An 18,944-nucleotide genomic window follows, 5' to 3' on the forward strand; every position below is an offset into this window, starting at 1 on the left:
TCGACATTATCCGAGCTCAACGGCATCACGGTAACTAAGCCTCTTGGCCGAGGACTTCATCTCCTTGCCTTTGACTAGGCATCCCTGACGCCCTTCATGTTTTCGCAGGGCGCCGCCAACGTTCCTTGCACTCTCCTGCACTTCATGGGCGGCGAGTTGGTCGATGTCGCCAAGGGCAGAATCATTCAACCGGGCAACCCCGTGTTCCACGGTAATCCGATGCCACCCACATTGTATAGGGTTGAAGTGGTTCGGGTGCTGCCAGGCTGCGACGAGTTGTTCCCTCCAATTCGACCCGCTGGGGCCGACGAAGAAGATGAGATGACCCTCAGCGCCTGCGTAAGCTGGCCCCTGCTTTGGCCGAAGAGCCAGATTCGTTTGGGGGCGGGGGACACCACCCCACAGACAAGACCGCCAGTCATGCCGGCGCCAAGCCATGGCAAGAACGCCGCAACGCTACCGGACATGCCGGACATCCCTATGGCACAGGATCCAGACATGCATATGGCACAGGATCCGGACGACGACGACAACGACGATGGTACATTTACCAACGTCGATAAGTACTTTGCCAAACATGGGTACGGTGACGAGTTCTGCGGGCCTCCTTATCAAGAACCCAAACAAGACGACCGCGATCTAGCTGGTACGGCGGAGAAACCCAATTGCAACAAGCGTCGTCTGGCGTTCAGTTCTCAGGAGACGCCTCCAGCTGCCGCCTTCACCGAGCCTCAGATAGCGGAGGTGCCAAATATTATCAGCCCCAACATGCTCAAGAAGGCAGTCTGTGAGAAGAACTCGGTCCCATTACAACAGATCAAGAAGAAGGGCCGGAAACGGCCGACTAAAAAGGCCGTCGGTGCGAGCCAGCCGGCACCAAGTATGATCCGTGCTCAGGACGAGCCACCTTCACCTAAGGATATCTCGAGGAGGGTGCATGTGGCGTATTGCGATGCTACCGACAAATATGCTCAATGCTGCAACCGGTGCTATGCGGAGTTTGCACAACAGTGTTCTTTCTTTAGAGAAGCGGCGTCTCAGAGAGAATGATGTGGCATACCCGGTTTTCGTGGCCAAGGTGCCAGAGGGCAAGGGCTTTGTGGATGGCGCCATCGGGGGTACGATCGTCCTGTGGTTTGATGACATCTTTGCTATGTTCAACCTTCATCCGCTGCACTACACCTTCGTTCGGCTGTTTTCGCTGAGTATGGAGATGCGGATCATTAGAGATAAGACCCCGGACATCGTGATTGTCACCCCTTCTACATGCGTGCCAAGCTCTTGAGCAGCGCTGGGACCGCCAAGTCGCGAGTTCACACCTCGAAGACGTCATTCTGGCAAACCCAGATAAAGATAACTTCCTTGTGCCTTACTTTCCCGAGTAAGTCATCCCTTAACCGCCCCGTAACATATGATTTCTTAGATTTCGATCGTTCTTTTTTTTCTAACATTCCGTGTTCTGTGCAGTGACACACATTGCACACTCATCCTCTTAAGCCCGAAATATTCCATGGCCACGTATTTCGACCCGAACTGTAACTCCAAGATAGACTACACAAATATCAAGAAAGTTCTTGATGATGTTCTCCCTGGCTATGCCAAATCTGGAGGCACCTTCATCAGGGCAGTTCGTAAGTACGACAAGCACGTGTTCGCCCACAATACGACGTTCTGCTGCGTCAAGCAGCCGCCTGGCGGTCAGAAGGATGCCTAGTACGCCCTCCATCACATGCGGGCGATCGTAAGGGACCATCATCACCTTCTGCTACCAAATAATCTCAAAGATTGGGCCGCGAGCTTGTCGGCAATCCAGGACGCGGACATCAGACAAGAATTCTTTCGCATCCAGTCGGAGTTTGCGGACATCATCCATTAAGATGTCCTTCATACCTCAGGGCAGTTCTTCCTCAGATATCAACCGTCCAACATTGAGATACATGGAATGCTACAAATGCAGGCTGACAACGCCCGCCATTTCATGACCATCATGACAGACGGCGGCTTCATCCACGCTCCTGTCCATGAGTCGAGTCAAAAGTAGTGATGTGTAGTTCTGAAACATTGATTGGCTCATGTTGTAATTAAACTTTAATGAATTGTATGTCTCTTTGGTTTGGACAGTCGTTCAACTTAGATGTAATTGATGCTATTTATTAGTAGGACCATGAATCGTGCTATTAATGTCTTGCTTTTCTCTTCCGATCCTTTTGTTGCATACTTATATATTGCTTATGTATGTATTGTCTGTTGTTTGTCTTGTGCATAGAGATGCCGTCGTATGTCATGTACAAGGGTAAGGTTCCCGGAGTCTACGACGACTAGGAGGAGTGTCGGAGACAGGTTCACCGTTTCAGCGGTAACAGTTACAAAGGGTACACCACTAGGGCGGAGGCCGAATCTAGATACGCCCGCTATCTAGCGGGAGAGAGGAGGGAGCGTTGGAGGAACCGGATGAAGACCAGTTTGATCGCGATGATGCTCATCGTGATGACCGCAGCTCTCTTCTATGTGATGGTAGTTTAGATGATTGATATCGACTTGTAATGTGAAGACAAACTCGATACTCGCGGTCTCGAGACTTGTAATGTTTTATCTTTGTTCGGTCTTTTGAATTTGGAGACTAATATGATGAATTGTATTCAGAGACTAATCTTCTATTGTATTCGATGAATCTGCTATTGCTGTGTGCTACTATCTATATTCTATCAAATAATATATTTTGTAACCTGTGCAAAAATCAGAAAAGTAAAAAAAAATGAAATATTCATACTAATGGCGCATCACCACAAGGTGCGCCATTAGTATGCCAAAGGATACTAATGGCGCATCAAGACAGAGTGCGCCATTAGTATGCCAAGTATACTAATGGCGCATCTATCCGCAGTGCGCCATTAGTGTGCCAAAGCACATGGTTAAATATGGCCCCTGGGAGGCATACTAATGGCGCATGGTGTTATATAGTAATGGCGTACTGGGTGGTGCGCCATTAGTATACTAGATACTAATGGCGCACCTACTAGTGGCGTGATACTAATGGCGCACCAGTGATGCGCCATTAGTAGGCAAAACTGGTGCGCCATTAGTAGGCCTTTTCCTAGTAGTGTAAGTAGGGGCACCTCATTTTTTTATTCTAGAAACAACCACACACGAACATTGGACGATAGCAGCACAACAGCTGAATCAAAAAATCAAAACCAACCAATGAACTACTACTAATGGTGAGCGTTTGCTAGTATCATGTACTTCGTCTGTCCATGTATATAGGGCTTAATGCATTTTCCGAGACTAACTTTGGCCTTGTTTGGATCCATGGGTTAGAGTTAGTTTGAGCTAGTTCGGGCTCAAATAGCCCTAAAGTATCCAAACATGAGGGTTAAATTGGAGCAAGTTGCCCCAAACCCACAAAAAAAACTATCCCTCCCAAGAGTCGATCACATGTGGTGAGTTAATCAACCTCAATAGATGGCGAAAACGCCAGCCCATCGCACTTTGTTCATCCTTTTGCCAACACGCGGGACATCTAGCATCAAGGTGCACGTGTCATGCAAGAAAATGGAGATAAGCAGTGCGTAAGTGAGTCGTGCACCAAGATGGCGCCTAGTGCTACGCAATATTTCCCCCCCTCGATGGCACGTGAATAGTGCTCGTACTCAATGACCGAGCACGGGATGGTAGCCATGGACATGGTCGGCCCTTTTTGGAGAGAGTACTAAATACTACTACGTATTAACTTTGCTGTGTCCCGTCAACTCGCAGAACGACGAGAAGCACACACTGAGACTACCCACAGTGGGAGTAACATCTACACTCTTATAAAAAACATAGTTGGTGATGATGGTGTGCCTGTCATCCTGCAATATAGGCCGTCCGATTTATATCTGACGGATAGGAAGGAAACTATGGCAATTTTGCAAAAAGATACCCACACCCCTCTCCACATTTGCAAATAAGGCCTTCCCTCATTCATCCTTTTCTCTCACAAGATAAACTACTCATATAAATGCATCTTGATGTTCCGTGCAATGCATGGGCATCTTGCTAGTCTCTCACAAGATAAACTACTCATATAAATGCATCTTGATGTTCCATGCAACGCACAGGCATCTAGCTAGTTTCTTTTAAAATAGTTACTGCGATAATTGGGTTGAAGTGATATATTATATGTATGCCCCGGATGATTTTAGATTCACTAGTAGTAACAAAGAAAAGGTTGTCTTGTTAATTAACAGAAAATAGGGTGAAAACTATCACATGAGGCCGGTGAAAACAAGGCACATTGGGTTCAGCGTCATCGTCACTACAGCTGTGCGCGTGCGAGAAGTCTACGGGGTTGTTTGGATTGTGACTATATTTCCCTTGTGTTGCCACGTTATTTTTGCCACACTTGCCTAATTTGAGTTGCTCAAATTGTTAGCCACACTTTTGTCTTACCTAAGGGAATCTTGCCACACTTTTTGTCTCTATGACATGTGGGGTTCACTGATCATAAAAAATTCTTGCCTTAGGTGTGGCTAGAACCAAACACCCACCTAACTTGGTCAAGCTTGCCTAAAGTGAGGCGTGGCAAAGTGTGGCAATTTGTGGCTGAAAACTAAACAGCCCCTACATATCGAGGGGGCTACGGAGAAAAAGACGTATCTCGTGTGTTTGAGTGAGGCACAAAGACACAATGTTTGTGAGAGAAACCGATTGACAGATTAAGATCGGATCGAGTTGTCACCCTTCTGCTGTCATTGTTGGGGTTGGGGGGGTGGGCAATGGGAGGGAGAGAAAGATGTACCGAGTGTGTGTGCGGTAGGCACAGAGGCACAACTAGCGAGTGTGTGTGTGTGTGTCTGTGTGTGTTTGAAAGAGGAGTAGATAGATTACTATCAAGATCGAGGTGCCACCCTACTCCTTCGGTGTCGGATAGTATGTGTGTGTGTGTTTGAGAGAGAAGCCAGTCGATAGATTAGTATCAAGATTGCGGTGTCACCCTACTCCTTTGGTGTCAGGAAGTGTGTGTGTGTGTGTGGGTGGGTGGGTGGGGGGGGGGCAGTGACACTTACATATCTCTACTCTTATAAAAAACAGAGTTGGTGATGATGGTGTTCCTGCCATCCTGCAATATAGGCCATCCGATTTATATCTGACGGATAGGAAGGAAACTATGGCAATTTTGCAAAAAGATACCAACACCCCTCTCCACATTTGCAAATAAGGCATTCCCTCGTTCATCTTTTTCTCCCACAAGATAAACTAATCATACAAATGCATCTTGATGTTCCGTGCAACGCATGGGCATCTTGCTAGTAGGGAGAAGGAGTTTGTGTGACCCATATCTATATTAAGGGATAGGTAGATAGGATGTATGCGAGGCATACTTAAAGCATCACTGAGATAAACAAATGGTGTGCATGCAAGTGCCCGAAAAATGAAGAGATAAACAATGGTTACGCGCGCGTGTGTGTGAGAGAGAGATAGAGAGAGCGAGATCTCAAAACAAAAGGTGCTTTGCTGGAATCCCATTGTATGTATTCATATGGTTCCGGAACTCGAGTTAACCTTAGGCATATGTGTGAGAGACATAATTATCCTTTGAGACATTAGTGGCTGTGGGTGGGCGGAATTAAAGGGGTGGGCATGTTCGACAAAGAGAGCATGTGCGTTTCTGTGTGAGAGACTTGTAAGATGGGGTAGAAAGACGAATTCTAACCTTGACGGAGGGAGAGAAATACACGAAGTGCGCGTGTGTGATTCTGATGCCCACGGGGAAATGAGATATGTATGCGTGTGAGAGAGATTGCACAATTCATTCACGTATCACTATCTAGCGATCGTAGACGTGCATCGCTTGAACATAAATCAATATCTACTTCGTATCGTGGCCAAAGGTACAATATCGATTCAACGCTATAAAGATTGGACACTCATATATCACATTTTTTCTATATAAATAAACCTTTTCAATTGTGCATGCCAAAGTTACAGTGATGTTTATTCAAACAACCAATGTAGCTATCATGTACAAGCACCATTGTTACTCTTGCATTCAAATTCATTAGTCTTGGATGATTTAAGGTTCTATTATGAAGTAATATATGTAATATTCATACATGAATTCAACGGGTACGCAATTTATGAAATGGAGGCTATGTAATCATATGAGGTAACACTTTTAATTAGCGGACTACAATATCCATTTCTTTTTGTGCGCTTGTACACTAACACGTCAATGCATTATGTTTAAAGTAAATAACCAATGGTACTAAATTATCCATTTACATGAGAAATACATAGGCTGAGCATTTGATCCCTTTTTTGTGAACACACCTCTACACCCGTACGATTGGCCACGCCCGTGTGAACATCTAGGTTATCGGTGCATCATCCCGAGTTATTGTCTTTTCTTCTCGGGTGGACTTCACACCAGTTATTAACTGCTGACGCGTGCCCTGTGCACACAGTCTCGCATGACCTTCGCGCTAGCACGGTCCAAAATTAGTTGAAACTGGATACGAACGATCCTGCGGGCGGCAAAATCTCCCGCCTCCTTCTAAAATTTCCGCCACCTAGTCTTTAGCATGCGAAATTCCCCTTTTGTCCTTGCTACGTGGAGAACCACAGTAACAATACCGCCCTCGTCTACATAATAGGTCGGGGCTGCTTTGGTAACTTTCGGTTCCCCCACCACACGGCACCCTCATTTCCTCTCCCCCTCCTGCAAAAACGACTAACTCCACAACACCAGAGCATCTTACGTCATGTGAGAACCCGGATTTATCTTCCAGACCCTCCTGTGTATATTTTTCAACCCCAGGATCATTGTTGACAACACAGCAAAATGGTATCATTGCACAATGCATGAAAGCATTACAAGTAGTATATTTTTCACAAGACATACCTACTGAACTGTCTCATGACATTTATTACATTCAAAAAACAGCGGAAAGTACAATGCATAGCGACTCCATCTCAGCCACAGGCAGTCGATGTAGTCCACGTGACCTCATTTCTACGGATCACCATAGTAGTCGTAGTCATCACCTTCGTCTTCACGGAACTCTGTTGTCAACAAAATTATTGCCATGAGTACATTACATACTCAACATGCCTTCCTCGGGGAAGGTCCTAGTAGCTACATGTGGCTTCAAAGGAAGTTTGTATGGCTCATTTGCATAAAAGCTAATTTTGTTTGAAAAATATAGCAGTTGGATAAAAGCAGTTTTTGATGAAAACAAGTTTTATCTCCAGAATAACTTTCATCAAAGTGAGGATCCTCGATCAACTCACACTCTTCATAGGTTCCAAGAAAAGGGGCAAAGAGGGAATAAACAAGACAGGTCCTGTACGTCGAGAAAGATTCATGTGCTGTCCTTGACAGTGAACACGACTATTCGAATAGTTTTACACTCTGCAGAGGTTGTACACTTTACCCACATGACATAATCCCGACTTGTTTCCACTAGCCGTCGCTAGCGTAGTACACCATTTGGTATACCAGCAGGGAGATTGTGACGAGGTCTTTCATTAGACCAAACTTAATGTGCCAAGCCCACTAGGTTTCAACACGGAAGTAACCGCAGTTCACAGTCCGGGCCCCCCTTTTGTGCCGAGGATACTCCTTGCAAGGCAGCTATCCCATCTGCGGTATGGCGATGATGACAATAAGAGTGAACTAACTAATTAACCAAGCCAGTGCCCATATAGCATGTGGCTATACTGTTATCACAATCTTCAAATCCAAGACTTATTAGGCCTCATGCGGCATGGACGACTGATTGCCCCCTTCAACCTATGAAGGGCAGCCAATCGCTCCTTCAATCCTTGATTCAGTTGTCACCCGCGCCAGTATTCAGATGGTAAGTTTCACCCAGAGTAGAAGAGAGTAGAGGAGATCAACAAGGGCCAATCGTCCTAGCTCAACGATAAGTTTCAAGTGTCAATGACTCAAAGGTCATTCAACAAAGCACCTAGGGTAATAAGCATGTCTAAGCATTTCTACTCTACCAGAATACTATAATTCTACTCAGGTGTCAATTGAATAGGCGACAAGCAGATCAAGGTAATGTGTCAATCGACATGCTAGCTACAAGAACTAAAATAGCATGCATATAGTAACCATAAAACAGAATGCAATTTTGTAAACATAGGATAAATATGATCAAAGAAGGAGGCATGCCTTTGTTGTTGAGTCCTTCTTCAGTAACCTGATTATGTCCATGCCCAACACCGTCGCCACTCCCTACTCGTTGTAACGATAGCAAAATACAAACAATAAATACTAAAACAAAAGTAATCCAAATAACATCCAAAACAAATTAAGGGTGGATGGATAGCAAGATATTGATCAGATGGAGATTCCAAAAGGAGATAGATTGATTGTAAGGTAAGTAGAGGACTCAATGAATTGATAGGGTTTAGGTTGATGATGGATAATCAAGGCTTCCTAACAAGTCTAACGTTCTAATACGAACTATGCTATTGAGCACGAGTAGTTCCCGCTACACAACCTGACTATCTATAAAAGAAATTACTATATAACATACGCACACGCATCAACACACATGAAATTGAACCAACCTAAGGATTATAACTAAACAATCACAACATGGTATGATAAAGGAAAAGAAAGTTAACCACAAATAAATATTTACATAGAATCTAAATATTTATAATGGACAACAACAGCCAAACATATACGTCAACTATATAATAATTCCAAACGAACAAACATTAAAAACCATACTAGTTAAGCAATCAAACATCATTCAACAACATGAGTTGAAATGATCTAGGTCTAGCCCTAAAACAACATTAAAATGGAATAGGATCAACTCCATTATATCAAACCAATTCATTTGCCAAACAATTAACAAGATACTATACAACATATGGAACAAATGGATGCACATCTATCCTATGCATGATATGATTAAGAGTAACAATCAACCGAGAATAAATATTTGGATGAATCCAAATACTTATAATGGTTAACAACAATCAAAGACTAAACATAAATCATAAAAACTATTAGCAAGCATATCTATAAAAGAAGACAAACCAATACTAATTAAGGTAGAAACTAATTAAACAACTTAATAATAACACACATCTCACACAATACATGTGAGTATAGATTCACTAGATATCTAAGCAAATAACACAAGCATGACACATACGAGTGATCATGATAAGATACTAAACTAGAATCTGGTCTTACTACTAAAGAACAACTAATACTCAAGTAACCACTAGCAATAATATTACCACTTCATGCTTACATAACAGATCAAACTATGCACACTAAGCATATGAGGAAGATACAACTCAACTAACATGAAAGGTAAACTATCTTAAGCATGTGCTAAACTATCGCAACGAGACCCAACACTCCCGAGGCTACCATAAGTCCAAAGTGATCATCCATAAGAATGCACAAGAGACTAAGTACTCAATTATAGCACATAGACAAAACAAGACATGAAAGATCACTTGCGTGAGTGACAACTAGACATATAACAATGCAACAACTAGATAAAGTAGATATGAAGGAGTCCAGGCATACAACAATGTAATAGTGAGGTAGACTAGATATAACGCTAAGCATGGTGATCATGACACAAGATGCCAAACTATGCTACCAGTAGAGTACAACTCATAACTATTAGATAACTTAGTTAATATCAACTAACATGACTATCAAGAATGACATTAGCACACAACACTATCATGTTAGTTGTGACTTATAAGCAAAAAGGAAAAGCATACTAAGCAAGTACACATCTAGGTCATGGCATCAATCACATCAAACGATGTGCTATATGAAGACATGTATTTCTACCTAGTACAACCTAGACTTGCTAATACATAACTGGACAACCTAGGCATCATAGAACACACGGGTTGTTACACACATGTTATGCAATCTATTTATACAATCCCAACAACATGGCATTGTATTGATAAAGCAAGAAGTTGCTCAATAAAAGAATGTACAAGATCAAAAAACTACTATAATATAAATCAAGGCTAACCAAATGTGTAGTCATACAATACAAACTAGAAATGATATAGTACATGGTACACATACAACCAAACATGCATTCTACTATAAGCAATTGTTAACACAGCATGGTAATAAACTAATATAAATAAACACACATGATAATTATCAATATGCAATAAACTAGTTATTCCATCAGAATGATTCTATATAGCAATACAAATATGAATGACATAAAGCATCCAACCATGAAATCATGGATAACAACATCTAGAAAGAAGAGGAACAACTTGGGAATTATATTCTACGCAACAAACTATAATGCACTCATTTCCAAACAACAAGGCAGTTTATTTGACATCTAGCATAAAGAAAACTATGCAAAACACCTACAAATGATGCCTAATAACTATCAAAGGCATGCCATGATTTTCAAACCAATAAAACGAACATGCGACATGGATGGAAATGAATATGTAAACCATACCTAAGATATCACCATGCTAAACAAAATTAAATAATAAAGATATGAAGTATTTCATGATTCGATAAACAAAGCAAAGCTTAGAATAATCTTACAAAATTATAAACATGGCGAACGTTCACCAAATATTGTACGCATGCGTAAGAAAGGACACCATGACACATAAAACAATATTAACACGAGACAACACATAAAACTATATTTAGTAAATCAAATAAAATCTAACAAAACACTAAACATGAGAATGATTCCTAAAAAAACAGTGCACATGCATAAAAATAATTATATGTGGTCACACAAATTATCGAGCCAAAACAATTTTAACAAGAGTAAAATAAATCTTATAAATAACATGACACACAAATTAAGAGATATCTAGTATACACTCATAAGAATATCAAGAACACATGAAAATAACATACTAGTACAAGTTAACCATACTCGAAAGACCGTTGAATTCTAAAAAAAACGAGTATGATTATATCTATTCTACCATTCACAAGATAGAACCAACAATCTAACTCCACCACTGAGTTTCTACAGCCACAAGATACATTTCATATGTTGAACACAAGATCATTCGATGGACAGAAAATAAAAGACAAGCCAATGCCATCAAATCAAATTCGGTTTTGGACACACGCAGCCAACGACATAGATAGGTTGAATCATGATGTCTAAGGGATACACTAGGTGATGAAAAGTACGCGTGCAAAAGGAATTTGATAGAAGCTCACCAAATTTGACGGAACGGTGTGATGAACTGGATGAACAGTGTAGACGGACATGTGAAATTCTTTGCGTGTGATCGACGGAACACATTACTTCTTCTCTGAATGGAGCTGCGGCATGGAGGAGTATCATCTGGCGCAAGGATTAGGATGGGGATGGCCTCCTTCATTGGGGTCGAACACCGGTGTCCATGGAGCACCGTTTCTTTGAAGATTGTTCTGGAGAGAACAAGGAAGGTAGAGGCAGGAGTTTTTGCCGGGTGGAAGAGGAGGTGGAGGCGCACAATAAGGAGGGGCTGTAGTTTTGGAAACTGATGGGATTTATGGGAAAGAGGGAGGGCTGTTTCTCTTATGCACGTTTCTTCTGTGTGTGTGTGTGTGGAGGGAGCATACAGAAGGAAGAGGAAGGAGAAGAGGCGTTGGTTGGGAGAGAAAGGAAGTGAAGAGAAATAGGAAGGGAGGAGGAATTAAAGGAAGGGCATCAGTTACCATGCGTGGTAGCTATTTAGGTTTCCTCTTCGGTTAGTTGTGGAAGTGAACGTACAGGAAGCAGAGGAGGTGCTCGCTAGGAGAGTTGGGTGTTGGCCCAGTTCAGCAAGGCCCAAGTGGGAGAGAAAGAAAAAATAAAAGTTGGCCTTTGGCACATTCCTGTTCAAGAGAGCAGGGAATAAAAAAAATAAAGATGTTGTAGAATGGGCTTAGGAAATTTGGCCTAGAGTTTAACATATGGAAAAGAATTGACTTCTCTTTTTGGAAAATATAGAGAACTAATAGAAGCTGAAACAAATATCAAACAATCCAAGAAATCCACGAAAATGCAGACTCACATGTTTAAATGTGTTGAAGACAAAAGATAAAACCCAACTAGAAGAAAAGAACAAAACTCAAATTTAATTTAAGTTCGCATTAAGTCAAATTAAATCCTTCAAATTATAAAAGTCCAATTTAAGCTTCATTAACAATAAAACAAATGAAATTTTCTTGCCCTGATTTTTGGAAAACTTTTTCTTAAACATTCCGAGAATCGGGATGTTACACATCACGCTGTCCGTACTTCATCGACCTTTCTACCCCTCCCATCTCGAAACCCTAGACTGCTCATCCACCGGCATACCAGAGCCCATTCACTGCCAGCGGCATCCACCTCGCTGGATCTGCTTCTGCGGCCGCATCTACCCCTCCCACCTCCACTAGAAACGAGTATACTGCTCATCCACCACTGTACCACAGCCCATTCAGTGCCGGCCTTGTCCATGGCGCCGGATCTGCTTCGCCAGTACTCTCGTCAACCGCAGCGCATCTGCCGCGGCTCATTCGTACTCCCCACCGGAGACGCTTCGTCCACACCTCGCCGGAGCTGCCCCGTCAACGACCTCTGATTCTCTTTGCCGACACCTTCCTTAACCCTACCGGAGCCGCTTCACCGACACCATCGTCAACCCTACCGGAGTAGCTTCTCTTATACCATTCTCAACCCTACCGGGGCCGCTTTGCCAACTCACAAGTCCACGGCCACAGATCCACTTCGTCGCACCCTCATCCGACCTACCGGAGCAGCTTCCGACGCCCCGTCCACGGGTGCAGATCCGCATCGTCGACACCATCCTTAACCCAACCACCGGAGCAGCTTCACCGACGCCCTCGTCCACGGCCACAGATCCGCTTCGCCCACACTGTAGTCCACCCTACCGTAGCCGCTCCACAAACACCTTACTCGACGGTTCTAGATCTCCTTACCAGACCCTGACAGCCAGCGCAACGTCATCACCCTTGACGTTTCTAACCTGATTCCCACCGTCTAGCAATATGCCAACCACGCGCCACGACCTAGGTAGTTGTCACCTTTAAACCCGTGCAGCATCACCTGCCCGATGTACTTCAAATATACTAACAGGTCACTGTTACCTTTATGCAGCTGGCAAAAACTACAAGGACGATGTTTCTTCTGGATCTAATAGCTTGGCCAACCAAGATCCTAGACTGAGGCATTGCTATGATCTTGTAAGTGCGTCTCTCTCTCTTGTATTGTTGTGTGCCTGCCAGCGTGCTTTGCTAGGATTTTCGACCAGTAATCCCTTTGTACAGACAATGATTTCTACTACTGACTGCTAAATTAGATATGTAGATGTCATACATGATACTACCTCTTACGTCCATTCCTAAATATAAGTCTTTCTAGAGATTCCACTATAGGCTACATACAGAGCAAAATGAGTGAATCTACACTCGAAAATGCATCTATATACTTCTGTATGTGGTCCATACTAGAATCTCTACAAAGACATATATTTAGGAACAGAGGCAGTACATTACACAAAATCATAGGTGGCATGTAGGAATTCTAGTACACTACATTAGGCTCCCTTAGAGTGCCTGCTAGTCCAGCACACAGAGTCATGGCTAGTTTATGCTACACACAATCATTAATAGGTGGTTTAAATATGCACAAGGGATATGCAATGTATTATCATGTAGAGATGTCTGAAATTAGCCGTGTCAACTTGCAGATAGGGTTACACAATGAAAAAGTAAAAGATGTATGTGGCAATTTCATGGAACATCGCAAAAAAAGGAGAGGCAGTGGTGAGCCTATACAGTGTGCTATGGTAGGTCACTCGTCCATTGAAATCATCATGACATGTTATTTGTATGTCAGTTCTATTGGCCAAGTTTCTTAGGGACAGTTAATACGAGTTATCCTAAGAAAATAAGCACCGATGAATATAGGCTCATTGTAATAAGACAACCAGTTGTTTTCATTGCCTTCCTTTTCAGCTTATCTTTGGTATGATCAGTGAAAAGTCTAGATTGCATTATATTTTTTCATTTTGCTGCCCATATGAAAAATAATTTGACTTGAAAACATCACAAATTGAACCCAGTGCAGTAATTAATATGATAAGAAAACAGACCATCACTATTTGTTCAAAATGCAAATACAAAGATACCATCTACTTGGCACAATCTACTTTGGTCAATGTCTTCCATAGAGATCCCATTGCCTAATTTAAACAAAGAACGCATGACCCATGTTTAAATGAAGAAAAATTATTTATTAAAATTCGATGCTCCAAGTGGCTGGTTATTATCATATAGAAGCACCACCTGAAAGCATCATATAGCAGCAACAACTCATAGCAACTCATCATATAGCAGCAACATCAATGTGCAATTCATCATATACCAGCAGCGGAAGGAGTAGCTAGGGAGATTTGCCCCTACCTGCCGGCCATGTAGCCTAGCTGGATAGAGCATCGTCGAGGACCAGGACAGATGGGACCAAAGGCAACGGCTCGCTGGAGGAACCCTAGGGCTACATGCAGGGGATCGAGGTAGAGGGAAAGGGGAGAGGAGATACAAGCAGGCATGGCAATGAACGCTTGCGTGTTTGTTTTTACTTGAGGGTCAGGTGTGACGCGGGCGTGAGCAGTTGCATTTTGAGTGTAATATAGGCAGACAACAGAGTCATTTCAGTATTCCCTTCCCTTCAATTTTTAGTGAGCTTCTACCCGAAACACCCCCCTCCAAAGCGAAATTAGTTAAGCCCAAGTCCATAACTCAAAAATGACTTCTTTACATCTTTTATGGCTTATTTTGACAATAAGCCCTGAAAAGGCGAAATCGAACTGGCCCTTAACCTGCAATTCAATTGTGTGTGCAATGATGAATCGCTCATGCCTGCTATAGTGTAGATTTAGGCATCATCATACATGGCATAACCTAATACATGTGCATTCCATTGTAGAATCTGGAATATGCAATGTTTATGTTAGTTCATACATTGCACATGATGTTTAAATGCCCCTTAAATCTGGTCAGTCAAGTGATGGTCTTTAAGCCTCCTTTGCTTCTTTTCTTGATATGTAAGATTTGCTCACACATCTGTTCAATTATTGTTTGCATTAGCCAGCCATACTAGGACTGTTTGCTTTGATTACTTGTTGTTCTTGACCTAACACTCTAGCAGAGCTTGTCAACGATTTAAACACTAAGGGTTGCTGTAGTGGGGCCTTGTCTAACTCATAGGTGACATAAAGGTTTGGCTGTACACTAAAGTAGGCTCTCCGAGAGTACCTGGAGATCCAGTTCGAAGGTATGCCTAGTTTTTACATAGTGCAGACATAGTAAATGCTCATTTCATTGTGTGCAAGTGCAAGAGATGTGGCATGTTTCATTATGTGGTATTATTTTCTTATAATCTCATCCTTTTGTGTTGTTCACAGACTTGAAAGTATGCATATTTATCTTCCAAGGAGACGAGTAACTAGTTTGTGTCACCTTGCAGAGGGGGTGCAATGAAGATAAGATTGAGGATTTCCAAGTACAAGATGTTAGGAAGGAGACTTGCAAGAGAAGTAGGAGCTACACTAAGCCTGGTCAACCAGTTAAGGTAAGTCACTGTATCCAACTCAACAACTCAATTCCTTGTTTGTTTCAGGCATAGTAATTTGCTCTTTTCATTTTCTTTATTTGTCCTCAATAAATGAGATGCCCAAACAATGATGCCTGGTGTTGGGTACTTGTATAACTATTAGTTGACATAATTAAAGGCCTTACCATTTAATTACTCTGGCGAAGTCTGCCTGAAGCATTGAAGTCTATTAACCAACTATTATTGCATGAGGCTCACAATCTAGTTTATACTAGGCTAATGATTGCATAGTTTTGCTTGCTGTAGTAGGTTTGTATGAATCCCTCTGCTGTTCATTATGCTCCCTAAGACTTTAATTGAGCTATAGAATGGCCAACTGCTTGCTTACTTATACGGAATGTGCTGTCGAAATTCATAACTTGTCTGTGTTTTGGATTGATCCCCAACATCGTGCTCCTCTGGTGAGCTAAGAGAGATTTCTGTATGTAGGCTGCATATACTACCTTTTTTATAATTTTTAAAATATCGCCTGCTTATGCTTCATTACGTGCAACATTATTGTTAGTCTTGTTTTGCCATGTACAAAATAGTCTGTCTTGCTCGCTTCACTGTTGTAACTATATTTTTGCCCTAGTCATTTGTACTTACAGAAACATTTCAGGATGAAGTGACATCAACACAAAGATCCGCGAGCAGTGCCACATGGACGTTATCGAATGATTATGGATTGGAATTGGAATGTGCTGATGTTCTCAAGCATCAAGTAGAGGTGGAAAGACAACATGTACATGATTCTCGACGTACAATCAACAAGTTGAGACTAGACATGCAGGTATTAGATGCAGGAGTCAAAAAATGAAACAAGACACTGAGGTAACCACAAAGGAATTGGAGATTTTGCAAACTGAAATTTGTGCTATCTGAATCCGGCCAATCCTTTTTTCTAAAAGGATTATAGTTCAAATGGTAAGTTCTGTTGATGCGTGTCCATTATGTATGAGCTTTATTTGTCCACTGTATGTAATTTGCTGTTTGTGTACGCTTTATAATCACTGGTGCCGAACTATAATGCCCAGTGGGTATATTTGGCTATAATTTCTTTATTTTATAGTGTAGGATTATTCTACGGCTTTATGCTTTTTATTGTATAGTGTATGTTTTTAGAGGCGATAGTATAGAGTAGGATAATTCTTGAATTTGCTATATCGTTGAAACAGGGACCAACACGCGCAAACATTTCCTGAACGCCATACAAACGAACAAACATGTGAAGTCAAAGCGGGCCTTAATTGGGCTGGTCAAAACAATATTAAGTGGATCCCAAATGGGCCCACCGTAACAACGGCTCTTAGCAGGCCGTCAAGAGGCCTAAAGCTCGATAGGGTCGTATAAATGAAAATGGCCCGTGGGCCTTTAGTAGGCGCAAATAAATGTCAATTTTGTCTCGGCCCTTTTACTTTACGGGCCAGTAAGAGGCCGAAAGTGTTATGGGCCAGAGGAGGCCCAATTTGCAAACTAGGCTTTTAACAGGCCGAAAGTCGCGTTGGGCTGAAATGATGCCCTGCGGAACGTGGGCCCTAATGGACCTAAAGTCAAAGGCCCAACTATTGTGCAGGCCCTTAACAGGCGAGAGACAAAATGGGCTAAGAGTTGGCCCATTTACCGAATGGGCCGAGGACATGCCTAAAGTAACAGAGGGCTAGAATTGGCCCAACTGCAGAATGGGCCGAGAAAAGGCCGAAAGACGTTCTGGGCCATTAACGGGCTGGAACTGACGATGGGCTGCTAACAGGCCGAAAGAAGCTTGGGCCGCAATTGGGCCCAAAAACGTAGCAGGCCGTTAACAGGCTTAAACTGACGAGGGGCTGGAAATTGTCGAATCTAGAATGGGCCTTTGATGGGACAATTCTGTGTAACTTGTATGGCCGTACTTGTAAATGGGCCTGACTCAAGTAGGCTGCTAATGGGCTGGCCCGCTTATTTTGATAGGCCCGGCCTTTTCACCGAAATGGGCCTCTGTTGGGCCGTGCCATGTGTCGACGTATCATAGGCGCCTCCTGTCCTATGAGTGGATGACATCTGTCCCAGTGGTGAGCCAACACGTGTTTCCTCCGGCCAATGAGAATTTTACACGTGGAAAATCCCCATTGGTCCAGTCTGTTAACGGGTTATCGGATCCAAAACTGGACCCGATAGCTTAACGGCGAGCCCTTATGGTCGATGCCACGTGTCGGTCACCCTTGACGAAAGCACTTCTATGATGCCCGTTTTATCGTCATGGAAGTGGACACTTACATGATGATAATTTTCGTAATTTCATGGAACACTTCTACGACAGCACATGTATGACTATCTTGATTCTGTCATAAAATCGTCATGAATGTACATGCATGACAGAAAACGTGACGTACTGTGACAAACACGTATCATCACGGAAGTGTCTTTTTTTGTAGTGTTGACGCATGCTTCTGATGATGTGACCATCTTTGCCGCTCGTGATGAAACCATTTGGTTGTTCTCTCTCAATGAGGAAGGCGAGTTAGACGCTATTTCTCAAATTCCAGTTGTTTGTGAGTATAAAGATATCTTTCCAGAAGAGCTTCTGGGTATGCCTCCTCACCGGCCAGTCAAGTTCGTTATTGATCTTGAGCCCGGTACAGAACCCATTTGCAAGCGCCCATACAAGCTTGGGCCAAAAGAGCTGAAAGAATTGAAGAAACAGCTCGATGAACAAGAGCGTTGATACGTCCCCAGTGTATCTATAATTTTTTATTATTCCATGCTATTATATTATCTATTTTGGATGTTAATGGGCTTTATTTTACACTTTTATATTATTTTTGGGACTAACCTATTAACCCAAGGCCCAGTGCAAATTGTTGTTTCTCTGCCTATTTCAGTGTTTCGCAGAAAAGGAATATCAAACAGAATCCAAACGGAATGAAACCTTCGGGAACATTATTTTTGGAACAAACGTGATCCAGAGGACTTGGAGTGAACGTCAAGAAACAGAGAGGAGTCCACGAGGCAGGGGGGCGCGCCCTCCCCCTCGTGGCTCAACCGACTTACTTCTTCCTCCTATATATACTCATATACACTGAAAACATCGAGGAGCACCACGAAACCCTATTTCCACAGCCGCAACCTTCTGTACCCAAGAGATCCCATCTTGGGGCCTTTTTCGGAGCTCCGCCGGAGGGGGCAACGATCACGGAGGGCCTCTACATCAACTACATGGCCCCTCCGATGATGTGTGAGTAGTTTACTTCAGACCTTCGAGTCCATAGTTATTAGCTAGATGGCTTCTTCTCTCTCTTTGAATCTCAATACAAAGTTCTCCTCGATCTTCTTGGAGATCTATTCGATGTAACT

This window comes from Triticum urartu, chromosome 1 (assembly GCF_003073215.2).
Source record: "Triticum urartu cultivar G1812 chromosome 1, Tu2.1, whole genome shotgun sequence".
NCBI lineage: Eukaryota > Viridiplantae > Streptophyta > Magnoliopsida > Poales > Poaceae > Triticum > Triticum urartu.